Source organism: Rhinopithecus bieti, unplaced genomic scaffold (assembly GCF_001698545.2).
Source record: "Rhinopithecus bieti isolate Rb0 unplaced genomic scaffold, ASM169854v2 scaffold_10347, whole genome shotgun sequence".
NCBI lineage: Eukaryota > Metazoa > Chordata > Mammalia > Primates > Cercopithecidae > Rhinopithecus > Rhinopithecus bieti.
Window position 1 is genome coordinate 3,509,164 of NW_016806836.1, and position 11,648 is coordinate 3,520,811.

Genomic DNA, 11,648 nt, shown 5'->3' on the forward strand with positions numbered 1-11,648 from the left:
GTCTCAAAAAAAAAAAAAAAAAGAAAAGAAAATTAAAATAAAATAAAATAAATAAATAAATCACACAGTACCTAATCTTTGCCTCAGGCTCTGTGTCTGAGGAGCTGAAGATGATTCTGGGCATCAGGAGGTGCTTTTGTGACTGGGCTATTTCAGTAGCTCTGAGCTAGGTAATCCATTAGTGAAACTTCTAGATCCTAAATCAAACTACGTAGATTCAATTCACAGTACCATTACTTCACTGCTGTGTGACCTTGGCCAATGACTGGTTACTACATCCCAGTTTTCTCATCTGTGATACAGAAGGCAAACACTGACCCACCTCACAGGGCTTTGCAAGGATTCAGCATACAAAAGTACCTAGGATAGTGCCTGGCACAATCGATGGTGCTATTGTTATTCCTCCAGGCTAACGGCACTGACTAAGTGCAAAGGAAGTGGCTTTTTGCCATCTAGTTGAGGATGCTGTATCCTGGGGTAAGTGGCCAGATCATAGGATGGCTGTGGTTCAATTGTAGTAAAATAATCTCCCTTGGCTGGGTGTGGTGGCTCACTCCTGTAATCCAGCACTTTGGGAGGTCAAAGCAGGTAGATCACCAGACGTCGGGAGTTCGAAACCAGCCTGGCTAACATGGTGAAACCTAGTCTCCACTAAAAATACAAAAATTAGCCAGGCGTGGTGGTGTGTGCCTGTAATCCCAGCTACTCGAGAGGCTGAGGCAGGAGAATCACTTGAACCTGGGAGGCGGAGGTTGCAGTGAGCTGACATTGTAACACTGCACAAGACTCCATCTCAAAAACAACAACAACAACAACAACCCACCCCTTATGGAACCCTTACTATATCCCAGTCCCTGTTCTGCGTGCTGCATATGTGCTTATGTGCTAGTTCACTCTGTCTTCACTACCTTTCAAAGCTGATATAATTATCTCCTTTTTTTTTTTTGTGAGACGGAGTCTCGCTCTGTCACCGGGCTGGAGTACAGTGGCATGATGTTGGCTCACTGCAACCTCCGCCTCCCGGGTTCATGCTATTCTCCTGCTTCAGCCTCCTGTGTAGCTAGGACTACAGGTGTGCGCCACCATGCCCAGCTAATTTTTGTGTTTTTAGTAGAGATGGGGTTTCACCATGTTGTCCAGGCTGGTCTCGAACTCTTGATCTCAAGTGATCTGCCTGCCTCGGCCTCCTAAAGTGCTGGGATTACAGGCATGAGCCACCGCACCTGGCCAATTATCTCCATTTTACACATGAAAAAACTGAGGCCCAGACAGTCTAAAAAACCAGCTATTAGATCCACAGGTTAAAAAAAAATGAGTGCATCTAAAATGACTACAATTAAAAAGGCCAGGCTGGGAAGTAGTTTGCAGTTTCTTAAAAAGTTAAACATACGCTTATGTGACGAGCAGTTGTATTCCTGGGTAATGAAAGCATTTGTCCACTCAAAGACATGTACATGAAGGCCGGGCACGGTGGCTCAAGCCTGTAATCCCAGCACTTTGGGAGGCCGAGACGGGTGGATCACAAGGTCAAGAGATCGAGACCATCCTGGCTAACAAGGTGAAACCCCGTCTCTACTACAAAACACAAAAAACTAGCCGGGCGAGGTGGCGGGCGCCTGTAGTCCCAGCTACTCGGGAGGCTGAGGCAGGAGAATGGCGTGAACCCGGGAGGCGGAGCTTGCAGTGAGCTGAGATCCGGCCACTGCACTCCAGCCTGGGCGACAGAGCGAAACTCCATCTCAAAAAAAAAAAAAAAAAAAAAAAGAAAGACATGTGCATGAATGTTCACAGCAGTTTTATTTGTAATAGTCAAAAACTGGAGGAAACAATGACATGCCCAGGGGCATGGGTAAAGAAACTGTGGCATCTGTATCTTTCTTTCTTGTTTGTTGGAGACAAAGTGGAGTGCAGTGGTGCAATCACGGCTCACTGCAGCTCGACCTCAGGGCTCAAGTGATTCTCCCACCTCAGCCTCCTGAGTAGCTGAGACTACAGACAGGCACACACCACCATGCCTGGCTAACTTTTTGGTGTTTAGTAGCGTCAGGGTTTCGCTATGTGGCCCAGGCTGGTCTCAAACTCCTGGGCTCAAGTGATCTGCTCGTCTCAGTCTCCCAAAGTGTTGGGATTACAGGTGTGAGCCACCATGCTTCACCTGAGAGATCTATTAGGTTGGTGCAAAAGTAATTGCGGTTTTGCCATCAAACGTAATGGCAAAATGGCCAGGCACGGTGGCTCATGCCTGTAATCCCAGCACTTTGAGAGGCCCAGGCAGGCAGATCACTTGAGGCAAGGAGTTCAAGACCAGCCTGGCCAACATGGTGAAACCCTGTCTCTACTAAAAATACAAAAATTAGCCGAGCGTGGTGGTGCATGCCTGTAGTCCCAGCTACTCAGGAGGCTGAGGCAGGAGAATCGCTTGAACCTGGATGCAGAGGTTGCAGTGAGATGAGATCACGCCACTGCACTCCAGTGTGGGCAACAGAGCAAGACCGTGTCTCAAAAAAAAAAAAAAAAAAAAAAAAAAAAAAAAAAAAAAAAAGAGTAACAGTCAAAACCGCAATTACTTTTGCACCAATCTGATATATGTACATCTACATCTCAATCCTACTTAGCAATAAAAAAAGACAAATTATTGATATGTGCAATAGCATGGATAAATGACAAAATAATTATGCTGAATGAGAGAAGTCAGACAGAAAGAGTACATATTGGCCAGGTGCAGTGGCTCATGCCTATAATCCCAGCACTTTGGGAGGCCGAGGTGGGCGGATTATCTGAGGTCAGGAGTTCAAGACCAGCCTGACCAACATGGTGAAACCTCATCTCTACTAAAAATACAAAAAAAAAAAAAAAAAAAAAGAAAATTATCCAGGTATGGTAGCGCACGCCTGTGATGCCAGCTACTAGTGAGGCTGAGGCAGGAGAATTGCTTGAACCCCCGCAGGGGCAGAGGTTTCAGTGAGCCAAGTTTTCGCCACTGCACTCCCAGCCTGGGCAACAGAGAGAGGCTCTGTATCCAAAAAAAAAAAAAACTTAATAAAGAGTACATATAGCATGATTTCATTTCTATAAAATCCCAGAAAATGTAAAGCCATCTATAGTGAAAGAAAGCAGCCTATAGTGATGATGGTTACCTGGGAATGGGGTGGTGGGATGAATGGGGGATGACTTATAAGCCAGCATGAGGTAGCTTTTGGAAGCAATTGAAACACTTGGCATCTTGATTGTGGTGATGGTTCCTTGGGTATGTACATATGTTGAAACTCATCAAATTATTCAATTTCAGTATGTATAATTTATTGAACATCAATTATATCTCAACAGTGCTGTTTAGTTTTTATTTTTACTTTTATTTTTGAGACTGAGTCTCGCTTTGTAACCCAGGCTAGAATGCAGTGGCACGTTCTTGGCTCACTGCAATCTCCACCTTATGGGTTCAAACGATTCTCCTGCCTCAGCCTCCCGAGTAGCTGGGATTACAGGCGTGCACCACCACGCCCAGCTAATTTTGTATTTTAGTGGAGATGGGGGTTTCACCATGTTGGCCAGTCTGGTCTCGAACTCCTGACCTCAGGTGATCCGCCTGCCTTGGCCTCCCAAAGTGTTGGAATTATAGATGCAAACTACTGTAGGTCCGGTGATAATGCTGATTTTTTTTTTTTTAAACTAGAGTGGCACAATGAGGATTTGAATCCACGTATGTCTCACTGGACATACGCCCAGGAACTGGTAAGTTATAAAAAGACCTCCTTTATTGGCTGGAGACATAAAATTAGTACAAACGGTGTCACCTCCAGGAAGCCTTACTGTCACTTCCATGGAGGACAGTGGCCTGGGCCCACACCACCCTCCTGCCTGTCTTCAGCCTTTGTCAGTGGATCCTTTCCCCACTTGGAAGACTCCCCTTGCATCCTTCTCCATGTTGTCCTCCAAATGTGCTGGCTGAGAGCCCAGCGCCTGAATCAGAGGGACCTGGGTTTGAATCCCACCTCTGCCATTAAACACCAGCTGTCTGACCTCCACTGGGTTCCTTTGCTTCTCTGGGCTTCAGATTCTCCATCTGAATAATAATAGAAGCTACCTTGGGATTGCCTCAAGGATCAAATGCGAGAGAGTTCACCTTAAACAATGAGTGGAGGGCCTGGTGTGTAATAAAGCACTCAATAAATGTTAACTATTATTGATCTTCACCTGGGCAGTGGCTGCTGACTGTTTAAGTTTCTCAGCCTTTGAATCAGGTACTTCCGACCCAGCTCTATTTATTGACATGGAAAGATGCCCAAAGTGTACTGCTGAAGGGAAAAAAGCAGGCTACAAAAGAATATATTCCTCCCAGGTCATTTTAAAGATCAAAGCTAACCACGGACATCTAGTGCCTAGTAGGGTACCTGGGACACAGGAAGCCGTCGTTGAAAGCTGGCTGTGACTATATAATATAATACCATGGTAATACAAAAGCATTTTTGTAGTCCGTATGATGCCACCTTCAAATATTATGTGAGCTCCTGTGAAACGAGATGATATTTGCAATGTGCTTGCATCAAAGGGAGGTAGAGCTGCGTGTTCCCTTCTGCCTTCTTTCTGACACGTTTCAGGGAGTGATCATGGGCAGGGCTTGAGTTGACCTTGGGACCCATTGATCTGATGTGAATTTTGCTACTTTTTTTTTTAAGAGACCGGAGAGTGCAGTGGCTATTCACAGGCACGATCCCAGCACTGATCAGTGCGGGAGATTTGACCTGCTCTGTTTCCAACCTGGGCCAGTTCACCTCTCCTTTGGCAACCTGGTGTTTCTTTGCTCCCAGGAGGTCGTGTTTTGGTCCTTTTTTATGTGGCACTGGAGAGAAAGAAAAGAAAAGCATTGCCCTTTGGCGTTGAGACTACAAACTTGGGTTTAGGGTGCTCTTTGTAATAACTGAGGTACTATAACAAATTAAACACTCGAGGGCGCTCCAATCTATTGGCAATAGAGATAAATACAAAAAGCCGTGATAATAACGATGCTATATGAATACTGCTGTTACATTTAACAATGCCGTTTACATTTAACACTGAGCTGTTACTATAGGAGCCTAAAATATAGCAAGAGAGTCACAAACTTTATCACATTTTAACCTTGCAAACATCCCATTAGTTAGAGAATATTATCAAAGATTTTATAATAGGGCATATCACTCTGTGGGATTTAAAATTTTGTGTATTTTATATATATACACATATACATATATATATACATAATTTTTTTTGAGACAGGGTCTCACTCTGTCTCCCAGGCTGGAGTGTAGTGGCACAATCGCAGCTCACAGTAGCCTAGATCTCCTGGGCTCAAGCGATCCTCCTGCCTCAGCCTTCCAAGAAGCTGGGACTACAGGTGTGCACAACTGTACCTGGCTAATTTTTTAATTTTTCTGTAGAGACAGGGTCTTGTCATGTTGCCCAAGCTGGTCTTTGACCTCCCGAAGTGCTAGGGTTATAGACATGAGCCACTGCAACTGGCCTAAAAATATTTTTTTATGGAGTTGTAATTCACAAGTGTTGTAAAAGGTAAAAACATGAAGTGTACAGCTTGGTGAATTGTTACATGTGTATACACACAGGTAACCTCCATCCGGATCAACATGTGAAGCTTTTCTAATATCCTTTCTACTCACTCCTACTCCCACCCAAGGCAACCATGCTCCTGATTCTATTACCATTTATTCGTTTTGCTTATTTCTGAACTTCACATAAATGAAATCATACATATGCAAACTTTAGGGTTGCCATAAAAATCCAGGATGTCATTTTTTTTTTTTATTTTTTGAGATGGAGTCTTGCCCTGTCACCCAGGCTGCAGTACAGTAACATGATCTCAGCTCACTGCAATCTCCATCTCCCGGGTTCAAGCAATTCTCCTGTCTCAGCCTCCTGAGTTGCTGGGATTAGAGGTACGTGCCACCAAGCCTGGCTAATTTTTCTTTTGTATCTTTAGTAGAGACAAGGTTTCACCATGGTGGCCAGGCTGGTCTCAAACTCCTGACCTCATGATCCGCCCATCTTGGCCTCCCAAAGTGCTGGGATTACAGGCATGAGCCACCGCACCTGGCCTCAATGTGCTCTTCTTAATCACTGTATAGTCGTGTCCTACTTCTCCTCCTCCTCCTCCTCCTCCTCTTCCTCCTCCTTCTTCTTCTTCTTTTATTCTTCTTTTTTTTAGAGATAGGGTCTTGCTATATTGCCCAAGCTGATCTCAAACTCTTGAGCTCAAGTAATCCACTTGCCTCAACCTTCCAAAGTGTTGGAATTACAGGCATGAGCCGTGGTTCCCAGCCCATGAGCCACTCAATTGCTGTATAATGTTCTATTGTACAAATGTACCACCATGTATTTATTCCTTCTATTGTCAGTGGCCAAGGGTGGGTTATCTTAGAAAAGCAGTGTAGAGTGGTGGTAAGTGGGTGCACTGTGGTATCAGAGGCCTGGGGGATTTGTCTCTTAGCTCCACCTTTTACTTGTGACCTTAGCCAAGTTACTTAATCTCCTTGTGCCTCAGCTAATTCAACATTAATATGGACTAAGAATAGTACCTCAAATGCTGCTGTATAGTTTAAAGGAGATATTCCATATAAACTACTTCAAATTGGTCCCAGCACAGAGTTAACTCAGTACATGTTATCTATGTCATACCCGTTAAACCCAGAAGACTGAAGTTCAGAGGCTTGACAAGCCTTGCTCAAAGTCACACACCCAGTATGTAACAGATTCCTCTGTCATGCATATTGACTAAATTAGAGTCATTCATTCAACATTTTTTTTGCGCATTTATTATGTGCCAAGCACTCTTTTAAGACCGAAAACAGCCAGAAAGTTTCTACCAATATGAAATGTACATTCTTTTTATTTTTTTGAGATAGAGTCTCACTCTGTTGCCCAGGCTGCAGTGCAGTGGCGCAATCTTGGCTCACTGCAATCTCTACTTCCCGGGCTCAAGTGATCCTCCCAACTCAGCCTCCCAAGTAGTTGGGACTACAGCTACATGTTGCAACACCTTAGCGAGGTCCCACTAAGTTGCCCAGGCTGGTCTCAAACGCCTGGGCTCATGTGATCCTTCTGCCTCGGCCTCCCAAAGTGCTGGGATTACAGGTGTGAGCCACTGTCTCCACCCTAAATCAAATTCTTACTTATAGAAAGAAGCTTATAGACATGGCGAGGTGCCTGGAATATCTTGTTTAGTGTGTATATGTGTGTGTGTGTATATATATGTAAATATGTGTGTGTGTATATGTGTGTGTGTGTGTGATACGAATCAGGTCCTAAGACCATAAGCAGGTGTGGTGTGTCTGCATGTAGCACCGTCTGGGGATACACTGAACAACCCTTTAAGTAGCACTTATTCTGTGCTGGGTGCTGTGCTAAGGACTCCACAAATGGTTAGCTTGTTCCATGCTCCTAACATTTAATACCCTATGTCTGACGGGTGCTGTCATTATACAGTTTTGCAAATAAAGAAACAGGCAGAGGAGAGGCTACACTCTAGCATGGTTAGGTTACAAGCCAGCACATGGCCCCGGGCACTTTGGTCTGAGTCTGTGCTCTTGGCTGCTTAGCTCTGCTACCTCTGCTAAGAGTGTTTTTCTCTGGGTAGTAAAATTTCCATGTTTTGAACGTAGTTATTTGTACTTCTCTTTATTGGTTGAGCTTTTGTGATAAGTAGGTTCCATTTTCATTAAAAAAAAATTACTAGAATTCTAATAGGGGTTTTTTATGTCTTTAAGAATTAACTGTGAATGCCTGCAGCGAAGGCTAGAATCCTAAGAGAGAGTCATTTTGCCAAAGGTACAAGCCACTCCGGTCTTTTTTTTTGTGGCAGTGAGACTACTGTCCTTGGTGTTGAGGACCCAGGGACCAGCCCTGACTTCCTCCCACCCTAGGACCCCCTGTGATCCTGGGCAAGTCCCTGGTGTCCCTGTCACTACCTTCCACCAGCGAGGCACCTGGCATGGAGTGGCACTTAATAAATATCCATTGGATAGAGGAAGAATGAACCGCTGTCTCCTCTGGGCCTTGCTCCACCTCCACCACCACCAAAATCTGCTCCCTGCCTATCCTTGGGGCCTTGAGAATTAACGAATGAATAAAGTCACTGTAAAGTGCCCATTATTTACAGGTTTTTATATTTATTTATTTATTTATTTATTTATTTATTTATTTATTTATTTTGAGACAGAGTCTCACTCTGTGGCCCAGGCTGGAGTACAATGGCACGATCTTGGTTCACTGCAACCTCCGCCCCCTGAGTTCAAGTAATTATCTTGCCTCAGCCTCCTGAGTAGCTGGGATTACAGGCACCCACCACCATGCCCGGCTAATTTTTGTAGTTTTAGTAGAGACAGGGTTTCACCATGTCGGCCAGGCTGGTCCCGAACCCTTGACCTCAAGCGATCTGCTCACCTTGGCCTCCCAAAGTGCTGGGATTACAGGTGTGAGTCACCACACCCGGCCTTGTTTGCAGGTTTTTAAAAAGGCAAACAGCAAGTGACATCTGACCCAACCAGATGGATAATGAATGGTGGCCCATCAGGCTAGGGGAGTGCCCTTCCAAACGTCCCTGAAATCACTGTGCAGACCACTTCGGAGACAGACCCAGGTCTCCCTGCGGCAAGGGCTGCTGGGAGTTTCCTGCCTGTGACCACCCCCACCTCGTGACCCGGCTCCTATCACCCCAGCCTCAGAAAGGCTGGGCCGCGGGGCAATAAATGCCTGTTATCATCAGTCTGTATCTCTAGAGCCGGGCTGTTTACCAGGAGCCCTGCAATTATTTTTATTACATACAAGTCCTGTAATTAATTTTTATCACTGTTTTCTCACAGCCACCTTGCAAGGAGGGCTAGTTTTGCTCTCTTTTAGTTTGCAGTGGGGGGAACTGGAACCCAGGCCTTGAAGGAGTTTCATGGAATTTCCTGGCTTTGCCCAAAGTTCTAGAAAGGGTCAGAGTTTGAATTCACAGACAGTGCTGGTCCGAGCAGAGAGTTAGCAGCAAGGCGGGGTGGGTGGTGGAGAATAGCCATTCAGAATAGACGAAAGTCCTGAGGTTTGGCTGCTTCCTAGCTGTGTGACCTTAGGCAAGTCACTCAAACTCTCTGTGCCTTAGTTCCTTTTTTTGTTTGTTTGTTTGAGATGGAGTTTCGCTCTTGTTGCCCAGGCTGGAGTGCAATCGTGCGATCTCAGCTCACCGCAACCTCCGCCTCCCGGGTTCAAGCGATTCTCCTGCCTCAGCTTCCCCAGTAGCCGGGATTACAGGCATGAGCCACCATGCCTGGCTAATTTTGTATTTTTAGTAGAAACAGGGTTTCTCCATGTTTGTTAGGCTGGTCTGTAACTCCCAACCTCAGGTGATCCACCCACCTCAGCGTCTCAAAGTGCTGGGATTACAGGTGTGAGCTACGAGCCTGGCTCCCCGCCGCCCCCCGCCGCTCCCCGCTTTTTTTTTTTTTAGGAGACAGAGTCTTGCTCTGTTGCCCAGGCTGAAGTACAATGGCCTGATCGTAGCTCACTGCAGCCTTGAGCTCCTGGGCTGAAGTGTTCCTCTTGCCTCAACCTCCTGAGCAGCCAGGACTACAGACGGGCGTCACCGAGCCCAGCTAATTCAAAAAATATTTTTTGGTAGAGATGGGGGTTTTACTATGTTGCCCAGGCTGGTCTTGAACCCCTGGCCACAGGCAGTCCTCCCATCTCAGCCTTTCAAAATTCTGGGATTAACAGGCGTGAGCCACTGTGCCTGGCTGTGCCTTAGGAAGGAATAACAGTACTCACCTCATCCGTTAGTACAGATGAGTGCTCAGTAACTGAGGTTCTATTGACTCTTGAGTTGGAACCTGGATTCATCTAGAACCTGTCCCACTGGATGACTTGGTCATGCCCTTTGCCATCCCTGAGCCTCAGATGCCTCATCTGTAAAATGGACATCATCTTGCCTGCTGCACCCTCTGCTCTCTCATCTCTAGTCCCATCGGTCTTCTTCACAGCTTCCAACCACCCCCAGCTTTACCTTGTTAATTCCCAATTATCCACTCAGATATTCTTCCTTCCCTCCCTCCCTTCTTCTCTTCACTCATGTAATAAACATTTTGTGACCACCTGCTATGTGGCAGGTGATAGATAAGACAGGCAAAATCATTATCTTCATGAAGGGGAGATAGACAATAAACTAAAAAAAGAAAAAAAGGGCCGGGCACAGTGTCTCACGTCTGTAATCCTAGCACTTTGGGAGGCCGAGGCAGGCAGATCACCCAAGGTCAGGAGTTCCAGACCAGCCTGGCCAACATGGTGAAACCCTGTCTCTACTAAAAATTCAAAAAATAGACAGGCATGGTGGTGGGCGCCTGTCGTCCCAGCTACTTGGGAGGCTGAGGCAGGAGAATCACTTGAACCCAGGAGGCAGAGGTTGCATTGAGCCGAGATCTTGCCACTGCACTCCAGCCTGGGTGACAGTGCAAGATACTGTCTCAAAAAAAAAAAAAAAAAAAAGGAAAAAAGAAAACCCCAAATAAACAAGAGAATTGCAGACTGCAATCAGCATTTCCTAAGGGGAAGTTATAGCACCCTAAGAGGAAGTAACTGGGAAGGTTACTTTCTAGAAAGTCCTCTCCAAGGAGACACTTTTGTTTTTTCGTTTTTGTTCTTATTTTTTATTTTTGAAACGGGGTTTGGCTCTGTTGTCCAGGCTGGAGTGCAGTGGAGAGCCCAGCCCTGACAATTGTGTTCTTATCACCTGTTCAGCAAAGGGTCGTCAGATGCTTCCTGTACATGGAATGGATTATTTCCTCATTTGTTTTCCATTCTATCCAAACACAATCCTGCTTTGTCCAGAGACATATTTCCAAATGGTAATGGTTTCTGTGTATGTGTTTCAAAAAATTTTACATCAAATTTGAAGTATAATACACATATGGCTGGGCATGATGGCTAATGCCATAATCCCAACACTTTGGGATGCTGAGTAGGGAGGATCACTTGAGCCCAGGAGTTGGAGGCTAGCCTGGGCAACATAGCAAGACCCCCCTGCCTCTATAAATAATAATAATAAATTAGCCAGGCATGGTGGCACATGCCTGTATGTAGTCCCAGCTACTCGGGAGGCTGAGGTGGGAGGATTGCCTGAGCCTCAGGAGATGGAGGCTGCAGTGACTGTGATGGTGCCACTGCACTCCAGCCTGGGTGACAAAGACCTCAACTCAAAAGAAAACAAAAACCAAAAAACAGACATCAAAAAATGCACAAAACTCAAGTGTGCAGCTCAACGAATCATTGCAAACAGAACCTTCATGCCACTGGGACCCAGACGAAGAAATGGAACCCGGCCAGGCTCCCAGAAGTCTTCCCTTTGCCCCTCACCATCACTCACTAGCACCCTCTCCAGGGTAACCACAAGCCTGACTCCTGCCACCAGAGATGAGTCTTGTCTGTTAAACTTTAAAGAAACGGAATAACACAGGATGTAGTCTTTTGTGTCTGGCTTATGTTTGTGAAATTCATCCATATTTTTCATAGTTAGAGTTTATTCTTAGTGCTGTATAGTGTTCTGTTGAATGAATACGCCACAGTTTCAAATAGTTTTTTTTTGTTTTTTGTTTTTTTGGGGTTTTTTTTTTTTTTTTTTTTTTTTT

The 11,648-nt window shown here is 45.4% G+C and overlaps 1 protein-coding gene and 1 long non-coding RNA gene across 2 annotated transcripts in view; one reads left to right on the forward strand and one right to left on the reverse strand.

The window, feature by feature from the left end:
• Nucleotides 1–4,193, forward strand: part of LOC108533382 (uncharacterized) — a 5,119-nt gene extending 926 nt beyond the window's left edge. Inside the window, exon 2 of the long non-coding RNA XR_001886719.1 lies at nucleotides 3,674–4,193. This is a non-coding gene — a long non-coding RNA (uncharacterized LOC108533382). The remainder of the gene's footprint in view (nucleotides 1–3,673) is intronic.
• The window catches only part of TTPAL (alpha tocopherol transfer protein like), a 49,149-nt gene that overhangs the window by 31,076 nt on the left and 6,425 nt on the right, over nucleotides 1–11,648 (reverse strand). The gene's annotated exons all lie outside the window — the stretch shown is intronic.